This window comes from Prionailurus viverrinus, chromosome D2, assembly GCF_022837055.1.
Source record: "Prionailurus viverrinus isolate Anna chromosome D2, UM_Priviv_1.0, whole genome shotgun sequence".
Taxonomy (NCBI): Eukaryota; Metazoa; Chordata; class Mammalia; order Carnivora; family Felidae; genus Prionailurus; species Prionailurus viverrinus.
Window position 1 is genome coordinate 6,689,102 of NC_062571.1, and position 14,236 is coordinate 6,703,337.

General features: G+C 45.8%; 1 protein-coding gene across 8 annotated transcripts in view; it reads right to left on the bottom strand.

Annotated features, from left to right (window-relative positions):
- Nucleotides 1-14,236, bottom strand: part of SGMS1 (sphingomyelin synthase 1) — a 289,080-nt gene that overhangs the window by 144,489 nt on the left and 130,355 nt on the right. For 5 of the 8 annotated variants that reach the window (XM_047824526.1, XM_047824527.1, XM_047824524.1 and 2 more), the window contains 2 exons: nucleotides 8,398-8,440; nucleotides 1,830-1,974 (listed from right to left, as the gene is read on the bottom strand). The exons of 1 other annotated variant lie outside the window; for it this stretch is intronic. The gene's annotated coding sequence lies outside the window, so the exon portion shown is untranslated. The remainder of the gene's footprint in view (nucleotides 1-1,829; nucleotides 1,975-8,397; nucleotides 8,441-14,236) is intronic. 2 more of the 8 variants (XM_047824533.1, XM_047824530.1) reach the window with 1 other exon arrangement.

Below are 14,236 nucleotides of genomic sequence, written 5' to 3' on the forward strand. Positions count from 1 at the left end.
ACAGTCTAAACGTCACCGTTGTGTGTAATCAGCCAGGATGGGTAATTGTCAAAATCACAGTCTGTGAAATCAGACCTGTATGGAGTTGGGAGTAAGGGCTCCACCAGTCTCTGATGGGAGGGGCGGGTAGGTTTCACAAGGTCACTGCCTGGGCTGGTTCGCCTCTCAAAGAAGGTAGACCACACCCACCTCCCAGCCACCTCCCAGGCTTTTAGTGAAGATTTTAAGTATGGGTCGGGGGCGCATGGGTGGCTCAGTCGGTGAAGTGTCAGCTCAGGTCACGGTCTCACGGTTCATGGGTTCAAGCCCTGCGTCGGGTTCCAACACAGTGTGGAGCCCGCCTGGGATTCTCTCTCTCTCTGCCCCTTCCCCGCTCACGTGCACGCACTCTCTCTCAAAATAAATAAAAAAAATAAAATAAAATAAAACATTTATGGGTCTATACAGCACCTACTAATCAAATTAAAAATATTTCAGAAGCCCAACTCTGAACTGACCTGTGAAGGCGTGAGAGCCTATGTTTCGAAAGGGACATGTTTAATAATGTCTCATACCAGGAATACATCCTCAATAAAATTATGAAACAGTAACCGTTGAAAAACGTTAAACCTCACTCTGCTCCTTACATGTCGCAAACATAACTATAAACCAAGTAAGCGTGCCATGCGTTGGGAACAAGTGGCAAACGATGGTGGACAAAGGAGAGCGGACGATTTCCACAAGCATCAGGCTATTTGTCAAATCCTGCCTCAAGGAGGGGGATGGCATGGTACACTGTCTCCGCGTCGTGGAGTAGCAGACAGACAGACAGACAGACCTACTGCTAAATGCGGTTTCTGCCAGGTATGCGGTGGGAAACAGCCGGCCAGTTACTGAACCACTTGGAACCTCCATATCCTCATCTGGAAAATGGGACTTGTTTAATATTCCCAGGACAGTGTGAGGACCAAAGATGTAAAATACCTGGCCCAGGCACCTCTACTGTGTTCTACGTTGGTAGATTAAAAGAAAACCAAGGGTTGCTGGGGTGGCTCAGCCAGCTGAGCATTCGCCTCTCGATCTTGGCTCAGGTCACCGTCTCACAGTTTGTGAGATCGAGCCCCACGGTGGGCTTTGCGCTGACAGTACCCAAAATAAAAACACAATATTTCCACTACTGAAAATGAAAACAAAAACAAAGATCCCTGAAGGATCAAAGTGACACATGACGTGACTTGGGCTATTCCACAATAAAAGAGCGAGTGCGTCAAAAGCCATACAGCCACTGAAGGTCACAGGATATGAAATAATGGGTGACCCTGACCTTGACTATAAACATTACTGAAGAGATAAGAATTAAAGGCAACAAGCAAGGAAATAAGGGAACCACTTCACAACATAACTGTGGGGGAGGAGGGTGTCAAAGCAGGTCAAAGTTCATGACCAACAGGGCATCAGTCAACTTGATGCAGCCACTACCCAATCAGATACAGCCTTGAAGTCCTTCAGGGTAAGAGTAAAGCCAGTAAGGAAGAGCTGGTCCAAAGGACACTGAGCTTTGAAACTGGCTTCCGCGTTCCCACAATAAAAGGCAGGGAGGTCTCTGGCCAGAAATGTGTTATCACTTCCATCTGCCCGGAGTTGCATGGTGCCTTTATGGTCTTTCTTGTCCTTCGGGCAACAGGAAGGGCCCCAGTCAGAGCTGCTCAAGGAGGAGATCAGAGCAACATCCCCCTACTCAGTCAAGTTGCATTTGAGGCCAGAAGGTGAGTGAGGCCCTGCCCTAAGAACAGCCTCCCTTCCAGAGACCAAGCAGAGCAGGCCGGACCCCAACTCTGGCTCTGACGTACCTCCAACTGCTGCTGTTCTGCAGCTACTGACAGGCTCCTTTGCAGTTACTCTTGGGTAGGCTTCCTCGGGCAGGGCCTCGTCTCTTCTTTCAGAACTCGCCCAACCAGACGCTTTCGTGCAACCCCCAAAATCTCAGTGATGTACCTAGAATCAAGGAGCAACTTAAGCTTAACCACTTTGAAAATGGAACCATAAGACTCTCAAGCTGAAAGACACCTTACAAATCCAGTTTACGTCACTGTCAGTAAAAACATTAAAGTATTAGATCGGAAACAAAAAATTCACAACTGACCTTCCCTAAACTCCTACCCTCTTCTTTCTCTTTTTTTAAAGCTTTTTTGTGCGTGCCATGAATATATATTATATTAAATCCCATCTTTTGGTTTTTTTAGTTTATTTATTTATTTGGGGGAGAGGGGCAGAGAGAGAGGGAGAGAGTGGATCCCAAGCAGGCTCTGTGCTGTCAGTGCAGAGCCTGATGTGGGGCTCGAACTCACAAACCATGAGATCATGACCCGAGCCGAAATCAAGAGTCAGACGCTTAACCAACTGAGCCACTCAGGCGCCACACTCCCCCCCCCACCATCTTTTCTTAATTGAAAACTAAACTCTGCAACTCTTTATGTCATACACGCATCTCTCCTTTTATATATTTATCTACATTCTTTAATTGTCAACAAATAACTGATTTTCACAAATTAACTGCAGCAGCTTCGGGATGAAAACAAAGGGTAACTACTAAGTTACCCTCTACAGGTAGATTAAAAGGGGGCTCATTGGGGCGCCTGGGTGGCGCAGTCGGTTAAGCGTCCGACTTCAGCCAGGCCACGGTCTCGCGGTCCGGGAGTTCGAGCCCCGCGTCAGGCTCTGGGCCGATGGCTCAGAGCCTGGAGCCTGTTTCCGATTCTGTGTCTCCCTCTCTCTCTGCCCCTCCCCCGTTCATGCTCTGTCTCTCTCAGTCCCAAAAATAAATAAACGTTGAAAAAAAAAATTTAAAAGGGGGCTCATTGCTCTGAGGCCAAAACATGACTCTCATAAATGCCCCCTCTTCTGGTTACACGTGTGTAGTGGGGCTTTTGCATAACCAGGAAGCTGGAGATGTTTTGCATCTGACAAAGGACAAAGAGCATTCTTCATTCGGTCCCTCATTTACAGCCATTTGCACTTCCCGGTGAAAGGATGTGCAATCCAATGGCAGTTAGCAACACATCATCTTATTGTAATCGTATTTAATTTAATCAGTAGCATTCTATTTTTTTTCTAACACAATCTATTAAAAGTCGGTCCTCAACCCTTTGCAGGATCACATGAGCCCTGCATCACTGACCAGCTAATGAAAGCGAAGCCTATCCTAATACCAGTCAAATTTTCAAGAAGACCTTAAACTTTTTGAAGCCCATCCCTGGACCCGAGGATAAAAATCCTAGGACCATGCAGCAAGCAGGGTAGCTGAAATCTTGAACTTCTCAACAGAATTAACTATGTGAGCAAACAGTTGCTGGAACAAAAGAAACCACTCTTAACAGCCCTGAGAACCTACTGACAGCAGGCGGTGCCCAGTCTAACCTCTCTTTATCCCGTCACGAAATAGTAAGAAATAGTGCTACACCTGTAAATAACCAAATGTGGATGGCTGCTGGGTTATGATGGCTTAAGTTCCGGGGTTTTTCACTTTACCGTGGTGCCAAAGCAATACACGTTCAGTAGAAACCATACTTTGAATTCTGCCCTCTGCCTGGTCTAGTGATGTGCTCTTAGAATGCTCTCTCGGGTGCCAAGGTGGCATCGAGCCTCGGCGCCCAGGCAGCCACGAGCTGCGAGGGGAACTTACAACCATTCTGTACCCACACAACCCTTCTGCTGTTCATTTTCAGTTCGACACTGAATAACTTACACGAGTTATTCAACACGTTCTTATAAAATAGGCTTTGTGCTAGAGGATTCTTCCCAGTTGTAGGCACACACGAGTGTTTTAAATAAGCACATTCAAGGCGGGCTGGACGAAGCTATGTTCAGTATGTTAGGCATATCAAATGCATTTTCGACTTAACGATATTTTCAACTTACAATGGGTTTATCGTGATGCAACCCCCCCTGTAAGTCGAGGAACATGCATACGGTCACAAAGAAAGGTGCTGTCACAAACTAACTAGAAAAACAAATAAAAATTAGGCTTGCCATTACCTCGGCTTACAGGTGTTCAATGGCTGCATCCGAGTAAAATACATTTACATTAAAGAACATCGTCTCCTGATCGTACCAACATATGGTGTATACACCTAAGAATAAATCAAGGATTTTCGCCCCATAAGAAAACTATACCTCAGGAAATGGTATCATCTTACATTCGAGACCTCACGTTATGAACAAAAATCTGTTTATTCTGAATTTAAAAACGTTTGGGAAGATTATTTCAATTAATGCTAGCCTTAGACATTTTAACAAAAAGGAAACAAAGGAGAGTAGATTGAACCTTTTTTTTTTCTTTTTTTTGGAGGTATAACCTAACAATAGCATTTATGAGATAACATTTTTTAAGTCTTTTAAATATCATTTTAAAAATCAATCTGGATTTGGGGAGTGATAGATGGCCAAGGGAATAGGGCCGTTTATCTCTGCTTCCCTCTAAATCCCCATTAAAATTATAGTAACGAGAGAAAAAAAGAGAAAAATCCCGAAGGACAACGAGAACAGAAAAGAATATTGGAGCAGACAAGAGATGTGACTGCTGAGCAGAGCGGAGCAGGAAGCTCACTGCCCAGGCAGGAAACAAAAGCCCGCTGACCGCACCCCGAGAGGCTCAGGAACCAGGGCGGTGGTTCCTGGGCAGGAGAGGGGAAGGGGTGAAAATGAGGGGCAGGGGAGAAGTCTGCATCAGGAGTAGTTAGACCCTTACCGGACACCATGAATATGGATTCAAGGCCTACACGTAAGACCCGACACAATAAAACTCCTAGAAGAAAGCACCGGGGGGGACGCTTCAGGACACTGGATTTGGCAATGATTAACTGTGTAGGACACCAAAAAGTGCAGGCAACAAAAGCAAAAATAGACAAATGGGACAACGTGAAACCTAAAAACGCTGCCTGGCAAAGGAAACAATCAGGAAAAAGGCAGCCAATGAAAAGGAAGAAAATATTTTCAAGCTATGTATACCATAATGGGGTTAGTACACAGAGTATATTAAGAATTCCTACAAGTTAACCCCCAAAACAAATAACCCAATTAAAAAAACAAACAAAAAAAAAACAGGCCAAGAACTTGAACAGACATTTCTCCCGAAAAGATACAGAGATGGTGAACAAGAGTATAAAAGGATGCTCGGCATCGCTCAGCATCAGGGAGATGAAAGTGAACACCCCCTGAGCTACCATCACACAGATGGCTGTCAGAATGGCTAAACCAACAACACGAGAAACAACAGGTGTTGGCGAGGATGTGCAGAGAAAGGAACCCTGTGCACTATTGGTGGGAGTGCAAACCGGTGCAGCCACCGTGCAAAGAGTACGGGAGTTCCTCAAAAAATTAAAAACACAACTACCGTATGATCCAGTAATTGCACTACAGGGCATCTGCCCCCCAAATACAAAAACACTAGGTGGAAAGGATACATGCGCTGCTATGTTTACAGCAGCATTATTTACAAGAGCCAAACTATGGAAGCAGCCCGAGTGTCCACTGACGGATGAATGGATAAAGAAGATATGGGGTGTGTGTGTGTGTGTGTGTGTGTGTGTGTGTGTGTGTGTGTGATGGAATATTATTTAGCCGTGAAAAAGAATGCAATCTTGCCATTTGCAACAACACGGATGGAGCTGGAGAGTATAATGCTAAGTGAAACGGTCAGAGAAAGACAAATACCATACGATTTCACTCATATGTAGAATTTAAGAAACTAAACAAGTGAACGAAGAAAAAGAGACGAACAAACACACTCTTCATTAACTACAGAGAACACACTGATGGTCACCAGAGGGGAGGTGGGTGGGGATGGGGGAAACAGGAAAAGGGGAGTAAGAGGACACTTACCGCGATGAGCACTGAGTAACGTACAGAAATGTTGACTCACCACGTTGTACACCTGAAACTAATGTAACGCTGTGTGCTATTTACAGTTGAATTAAAAATGGGAAAAAAATTTTTAATAAAAAACAAATTATTTTTTTAAAAAAGGTATTTGCACACCCACGTTCACCACAGCACTATTCACAACAGCCAAGAGGTGGAGGCAACCTAAATGTCCATCAGCAGATGAATGGATAAAGACAAAGTGTGACAGCCATAAAATGCTGTATTATTCAGTCTTAAAAAAATGAAGCAATCCTGTCACAGGTTATAACAGGAAAGGAATGGAGGACATCATGCTAAGTAAGATAAGCCTGTCACTCAAAGACAAATACTGGAAGGTTCCACCCACATGAGGCATCTGGAGCCGTCAGACTCTTAGAAACAGGGAGAGGACGAGTGGCTGCCTGAGGCCTGGGCAGGGAGAAAAGGGGAACTGTACCAATGGGTACAAGGTTTCAGTTTTGCAAGATGAAAAAGTTCTAGAGGGCTGTTGCATAACAACGTCAATGTAGGTAACACTGTTGTACCATGTCCTTAAAAATGGTTAATATAGCAAACTTTGTGTTTTTTACCATAATAAAAAAAGTGGGGGGAGATAATCCTGGATGATCTAGGTGGGTCCAATGTAATGATAAGGGTGCTAAAATGTGACAGAGGGAGGCAGAAGAGGTCAGAGTAATGCAGTACGAGGTGTATTTGACCTGCTACTGCTCCTGTAAAGAGGCCCCCACCTGGAAGGGGGCCTCCAGAAGCGAGAAAATGCTCAGGAGCACATTCCCCTCTGGAGCCGCCAGGAAGGCCTGTAGACACCTTAACTGAGGCCCGGTGAGACCCATCAGACTTCTCACCTACAGAACTAAAAGGTAAAATAAATTTTGTTTTAAGCAAGCAAGCAAGCAAGAAGGAGGGAGGGAGGGAGGGAGGGAGGAAGGAAGAAGGAAGGAAGGAAGGAAGGAAGGAAGGAAGGAAGGAAAGAAAGAAAGAAAGAAAGAAAGAAAGAAAGAAAGAAAGAGGGGGGTAATTAGAACCCCAGATCTTTTCCCCAGACAAACCGTCCCTAGTCCCATAAAACAGGAACAGCATTCTATTTTTTAAAATAAAATATTCAGAGACCAATAAAAATCAAGTGTGGAATCACAAACATGCTGGCAGAAATTAAAAGTCCAATAACCCTAAGAAAATCTCTCAGAAAGTAGAACAGAAACACAAAGAGACAGGAAGTAGTTCAGGAAAAAAAAAAGGAAAAAAGAAAAGAAAAACATAAGAAAATAAGAGAATCAAACCACAAGGCCCAAATATCCAAAAAAAAAAAAAAAAAAGAAAGAGTAGAAAGGGAATTATCCAAGAAATAGTACAAGAAAATTGTTCAAACTGAAGGAAATGAGCCTCAGGATTGAAAGGACCGCTGACATCAAAAGATCCTACGACCTACGTCCCAGTTGGAAATTTCAGAGTTTGGGGGATAGAGAAAAGAGTCAAACGTTTTCCAGAGAAATAAAACTGTTCACGCACAGCCAACTGGGAAGCAGAACAGCCCGAGACGTTTCAACATAAATATCACAAAGCTCAGTCACAGGCAAATACAGTCATAATCAAGTAAACGTTAAATATTTATTTATCCACACACTGTAATGAGACAGGAGCCACAAAACGGAGACGGGAAGAGCAGGTGTGCACCGAGGGTAAAGGGTTACACACGAGAGCTAAATCCTCAGCGGGATATCCATCTGTAGAAGTCTAAAATTTTAAAAGAAATCACTAAATGGCACTTCAAGCGTACGGTGTGTTGTTTAGAAATGGCAAACGAGAGAATAAGGAGTAAAGGAGTTGAACAGGGGCAGAGGATAATGACAGTCTAAGAACAAGAGGGGTGGCTGTTACGATTATTATTCTAATTGTAAACAATGCGCATGTAATTACGTCAAGATAAATAAAATGGATGAATGAGTAGATGGAAGGAAGAAAGAAGGAAAGTGTATTTAACAGAGCAAAGCTACAAACTGTTACATCGTGGAGACCTCCGATGTTCATCGACACAGAAAAAACGGAACCAGCAACTGTCCTAACATTGGGCAAACAGTTACTTACAGCTTGGAGTAAACCTTCCAATTACAGCATCACACACAGGGATTCCAAATACACTGCACTGCAAACAAATAAACGGTGGCCTGTTCCGGATGCTTCAAAAATGTGACTTATGACAGAGACAGTGACAACAAATGTGTATGGAAAGAGTTGGAAGAAAGTTACTCTGAGGTAGGAAAAAAACATTGGTTCTACTGCTGTTTGATGTAAATATACAATTATTAAATATACACGTGTAACTAAATTAACTAAATGGTATAAATATGCGTTTGACTATTACCTCTATACACCCAAAACATTCCTTCTATGTCAGGTTGACCACAAAAATAGTTTTTTGAGTTCTTCTCGGTGGGAAAACATGGGAAATACAAACCAAGCAGAAAAGGTACACAAAGAAATTAAAAATCCATTTACCTGAACCATGTTGGTATTTTTCTGCATCAGTCTTCCTTCCAATCTAGGAGAAAATAAGAAGCGAATTAAAAGGCATCCTTTGCGTACTAAACCGCTTAGAAGAAAAACCGCCTCAAATCCAGGGTAACTACTGCTCACTTCTTGTTCTCTGTCCATAGCACAACTCGTTCTTCCCCACTTCCCAGCTAATTTCTGGCTGTCACAGAATACAGAGTGAACTTCATCAGGCAAAGCCTGATAGAAGGAAGCACGTAAACCCCAAAGCTAATGCAAGTCTGTACCCCAAGCGCACCCAATGGTACAGCTGGAGTCATAAAATCAGACACTTTTTATAAACTGTCTCTTCTCTCGTCAGGCAGATAATTGCTCATTGGTGATACGGAGAAGGATAAACACACAAAAAAGAACACTGTTCAAACTAGGAGAATTACGACTATAGAGTAAAAGGGTGGCAACGCGTTTAAATGTTCGTCTTCACTAAGTGCGACCACCAGCAGGCTGAGCGGAACATGTGTACAGGTCCTGTACAAACCAATTGTGCGCAAACGAATAGCTGATAAGTAGCCTTCCACCCACATACCCTTAAAGCCTCAGACTCGCTTCCTCATTTCATTTCATTGAAGACTTTCTCCACTAAAAATGAAGTATCACCCTTCCAATTCATACGTGAATTATGGTACCCAGAAAGAGGGAAAAGTTACCTTTGTAAGAAACTAACATTTGCATCAAGACGATGCACGCATGCAGAAAAGCACAGAAATCCTGAGTTGCTCACTTAATTCAGCTAAAGCAAACACACGTGCGGCCACCACTCTCAAGGTCACCGCAGCCCTGACTTCAAATACCACATGTTAGTTTCACCTGTGGGACAAAGGACTCTTATCCAGGCATCTGTCTGGGAATCCACGAATCCCTGTACCTGGACCAAAATAAAACGCTTTAGGAAGACAGACAAGTAGTCACTGACTACAAGGAGATATTATCTCAGAAAGATGGTGACCGGTCTAAGGATGGTGTTCTGGCTGCCTGGATGGTTGTCTGAGGTCAACTTCCAACCCCCCAGAGACTGTAGGGCAGAGAAGTTGCTTTATGATATAAATGGAAAGGGAAGGGCCTTCCCATTTGTCCAAGACAAATGTCCTGCTGGGGGTGACATGAGGAAAAGGGACGGGGGTGGGGGGGAGTTTGGACCTCCTTTTCTTTTTTAATGTTTAATTATTTTTGAGAGAGATACAGAAAGCGAGCGGAGGAGCGGCAGAGAGAGAGAGGGAGACACAGAACCCAAAGCAGGCTCCAGGCTCCGAGCTGTCAGCACAGAGCCTGATGCGGGGCTTGAACTCACGAACTGTGAGATCATGACCTGAGCCAGAATCGGACGCTTTACCAACTGAGACACCAGGCGCCCTGGGACCTCCTTTTATAGCTGCAAAGACACCTATAAAAATACAGGTAACAGCTTCTACTTTGTGCTAGAAGCTAGACTAAGGTACTGATGCAGATCTCATTTGATCTTCCAATTGCTATGAAGCCTGCAGACAGAGGAGGGCACCGGGTCTCAGGGCGGGTAAGTGTGATACCCCAAGCTACACACTTAGGTGAAGCCAGGCTGTTCCTCTTTACGGCTTCTGTGGAGGGCCAGAGACACCAAAAACCAAAAGGAAAATGTTCCCAGAAAAGAGGTCATTCTAACTAGATACGGAATATATTGGGACGCCCCTGCTCATGAATCATTTAAAGGAAAAGAATCGAGTAACTCGGGGTCCCCAGAAGTCTTCTGAAGTACCGGAAAGCTGAATAGTTCCGTCACTCGCAAAGGAGGCCCACTGATCTTTCTGTACCTCACAGGAGACGTTTCGAAAGAAACCCATACACTTCATGAGGGGTAATGCTCTGTCGTGTTAATTTCTTTTCATGCGCTGCGGGCTTTTCCCACTGCAGCAGGGGCATCAAAAGAACATGATGTCCGTCAGAAAAAGTCATAGATGCAGAGGCAAATTGCCACGAGACAATTATCGAGGATACAATGATAATGCCGCCTTCGAATGACATGCCCTACCTGCATGAATATTTAATTCGATCATAAGTACTTTCAAAAAGCAGGGAACACGGCTCAAAACCACAACTGCCTGTTCTGCTTGAAGAGGGAGAGGAAATAAAATATCCAAAAAGACTGGATAGAAGACTATACGTGAGGGACTCACCAAAAGGCGTGTCACTAAAAAAGCCTTCCTGCATCCTCACTGGTAAATGCAAAATAACGTCAATGACAGTAACTACGACTGTCAGACGTGACGTGCAAATTAATTTGATGCCTGTGCATTTAATCCAATGAGAACCCTGCAAAGGGGGGAGGCTTGAGGATCCCCGGCGGATCAGAGGCAGACACTGGGCCCAGAGCGATTATGTAACTTGTCCAAGGTTGCAAACCCGTCCAAGGTCACGCTGTGAGGAAGTAGGAAAAGGTTCCCGCCAAGACTACGGGACACCAAAGACACAGGATGGGCCTGGCTCTGTGATGAAAGCGCCCAACCTGCTTTTCCATTCCAAAATCATTTCACGATCCTTTCACAAGTTCCCGGTTTCAAACTGCTTTTGATTCGTCCTGAGTAAAGGGTATTGGCACGCCTTCCTCCTGGTAGATGGGCTAATGTGTTGATGGCGAGTGGCTGGAGGACAGAAACAAAAATAGATGTGGATGGACTCTTTTTAGAGAGGAGAGAATGGTGGAAGCGGCTGAGAGCTCTCTGGGGACCGGCGGACATGGGATCTGGCACGGGGAGTACTCAGCAAACGCTGAAGGTCTGATTCCACAACAGACACCTGCTGGTTAGAAACTAAGGGGAGAGTTCCTTCTGGGACTCGTGTCCCAGGGAAGTGTGCTCACCTTGCACAGTCAAGCATCCAGGGGAAGAAATTATCCAAATTACACGGATAAGGCCGTGGTGGCTCTACACGTTCAGTTGAGACCGAGTACGGTAAGACAGGAACCTTCGCAGACATTAGCCCGGTGACATAAAGACAGATAATGGGAGGAGAGAGGACAGAAGGAGGTATCCTTCCCTTATGCGCAGTAATTCTGTGCAGCAACGCTCAGCCTGCTAAGGGTTTAGTGTTTACTATTGCTGACTTCCTCTCGAGAAAAACCGCAGTGGAGCTGTGGGCTCGAAGGGTACAAAGGAATGAGCTAAGAGGCAAGGCTGAGAAAGGAAAAGATTCAAGTTCGTGAAACCCAGCAAGGCATGAACGCCCACTTTACAAGTTTGTACTTGAAGAGCCAATCCTTCCAGAGTTTACTATTTCCTCCTCGATCGGGGGGGGGGGGGGGGGGGGCGCAGCCTGACAGATTGCGAGGGGGAGGCGGCCCCATGGGACAACAGTGCTGAGATCGGCTGCCGCTGTCCCCCACGGACGCAAGACACGGACACCACAGCGGGCACGCTTGGCTGTGGGCAACTCGGTCCCAAACTCTGTAATTACATACGATTCAGTTGTTTTTCTTCTAGGAGGGGAAGATGATGCGTGATTAGACACGAATGATATGGAGAGACCATAAGACCACCAGATTAACTTAGTTATATTTTTCCATTTTTATTACATTTTTCTATGAAAATTACACTTCATTAGAACAGTAAGAACCACTGAAATTTTTCTCATTCTCACTCATGAACAACAAACGCACATGAGACCTTAGTTTGAGACTACAAAACCCGAAGTACAGAGTTAGTACCTTCTTCCTAGCATCTAAGTCTCAACAAACACAGTTTAATTAAACAGTTTCTTTCTGTCCTCTGCTTGGAGAAGAGCCTTTGCGGTCTCTCATGGGGGAGGGATTCAAGGGCGGGTTGCCGAGCCCCAGGCACCGCGTCAAGTTCACGGTGACCAGACGGTGCAACGTGCCCCTGCGGACACCACAGGCGTCCTGCTGCTGGCAGCTGGCATCACCCTCTTCGCCAGAGAGAACAACGCAGGATTACACCCCGGGAAAGCCTTCATCTGCCCCTCGCTGCACAGCATCCCCACCGTTTCCAGATTTAAAGACTTCGCGCCAAGGGCGAACTGAATGCCTGCTCCCAGCCCCTCGTCCTCCACCCCTGCTCCAACATGCAGGACATCATGAGTCTCTTGGGAAGTCCCAGCTCTTTCTCTGAGCTGCTCGCCGCGGTGTAAAAGAAAACACAAACTATAAAAAAAAAAAAATCACCCATTCACTACCCTGCCTCTCAGAAGGCTTTGCTCATCCCTCTCTTCTAGAAGGTGCATTTAAATAGAGGAATTTGGAGGAACAGGTTCATCTGGAAGGAAAGGACAGGTTTACACACTGCAGCCCACTAAAATGAAGGAGAGCATTTGGGGGGCGGGGGGGGGGCAAACATTTTCAGAGAAATACAAGGTACTAGTCATTCCCAAAGGTGATAAAGAGCGAAAGCAACTGTACTCCCCGCAGCGGTGAGAGAAGTGAACGGTGACCACCTAGAGGCTAATCCCCGAAGACCTGAGTGTGACCTCATGCCCGCCACCGCCCCTCTCCCCTTCCCCAAAGAGGCCAGTGCCTCCCACAGAAGAAGGAGGAAAGAAAAGGTACTTCATCCCTTCATTCAGCAAGCGCTTACTGCCCGGGACCACACAGATGCGCGAGCGGCTTCCCAGAAGGAGCTCGCAGTCCAGCCAGAAGGAAAACCCAAACCAGTACTGACATTCGTGGGTGGTCAGCGAAACCAAGGAGGTAAATAACATCAACGAACCCAAGCGCTTCCCCACCGCGGGCCAGGCGCCTTTCTTGACATTTTATGGATCTCATTTTAATCCCGGAAACCAGCCGTCCGCCTGGCCAATGTCTTGTCCTTTTTTACCAATGGGAACAAGGGCATAAGGGACCCAGAAAAGGGTCCTGCAAACAAAAGTATCTCTTTATTCTAATTAAATCTTCAGATACCCTGGCCCCCTCCCCAAATATAAAATCTATCCCTATTTTCCCTTTAGAAGGCTGCCCAGAAGAGTGTCAGGCACCTACGACTTGTGCCGGGACATTTACAATCGGACGAACCCTCTATCATCGCAGGTCCTGTTATCCACGGCCCTGCCCGCAGTGCCCGCCCTGCTTTACCGGAGCGGGGTCTGGTTGTTACTAAAACTCTACCCACGTTTGTGCCAATAGAACCTTCCTCAGATGTTCTTAATTGCAGCTCCCTAGGGTGCCTGGGTGGCTCAGTCGGTTGAGTGTCTTTGGCTCTGGTCATGATCTCACGGTTCCTGAGTTCAAGCCCCATGTCGGGCTCTCTGCTGACAGCTGGGAGCCTGGAGCCTGCTTCGGGTTCTGTGTCTCCCTCTCTCTCTCTGTCCTTCCCTTGCTCTCTCTCTCTCTCTCTCTCTCTCAAAAATAAGTAAACATTTAAAAAAATAAGCTATGCTTGGGTAGCTCATTCGGTTAAATGTCTGACTTCAGCTCAGGTCATGATGGCACGGTTCGTCGGTTCGAGCCCCGCATCGGGCTCTGTGCCGACAGCTCGGAGCCTGGAGCCTGCTTCGGATTCTGGGTCTCCCTCTTGCTGCCCCTCCCTTGGTTGTACGCTCTCTCTCTGTGTGTGCCAAATATAAACATTAAAAATAATAATGCTAATAGTTACGGCTCCTTGCAGGCAAGAGCCACACTTTCTCTGTGCTCCTCCCGCTCTGTACCCCGCTGTGTACCCAGGGCAGACTTGGGTGATCAATCACCCACAAGATCCCACCACGTCTTCCCCTACCCAATCTATCAAATCAGACTCCTCCGATCAGTTCGCCCACCTCTACTCTCCACACTTAGTCATCGCTTTCAAAACTGGAGTCTTACCCACCGTCA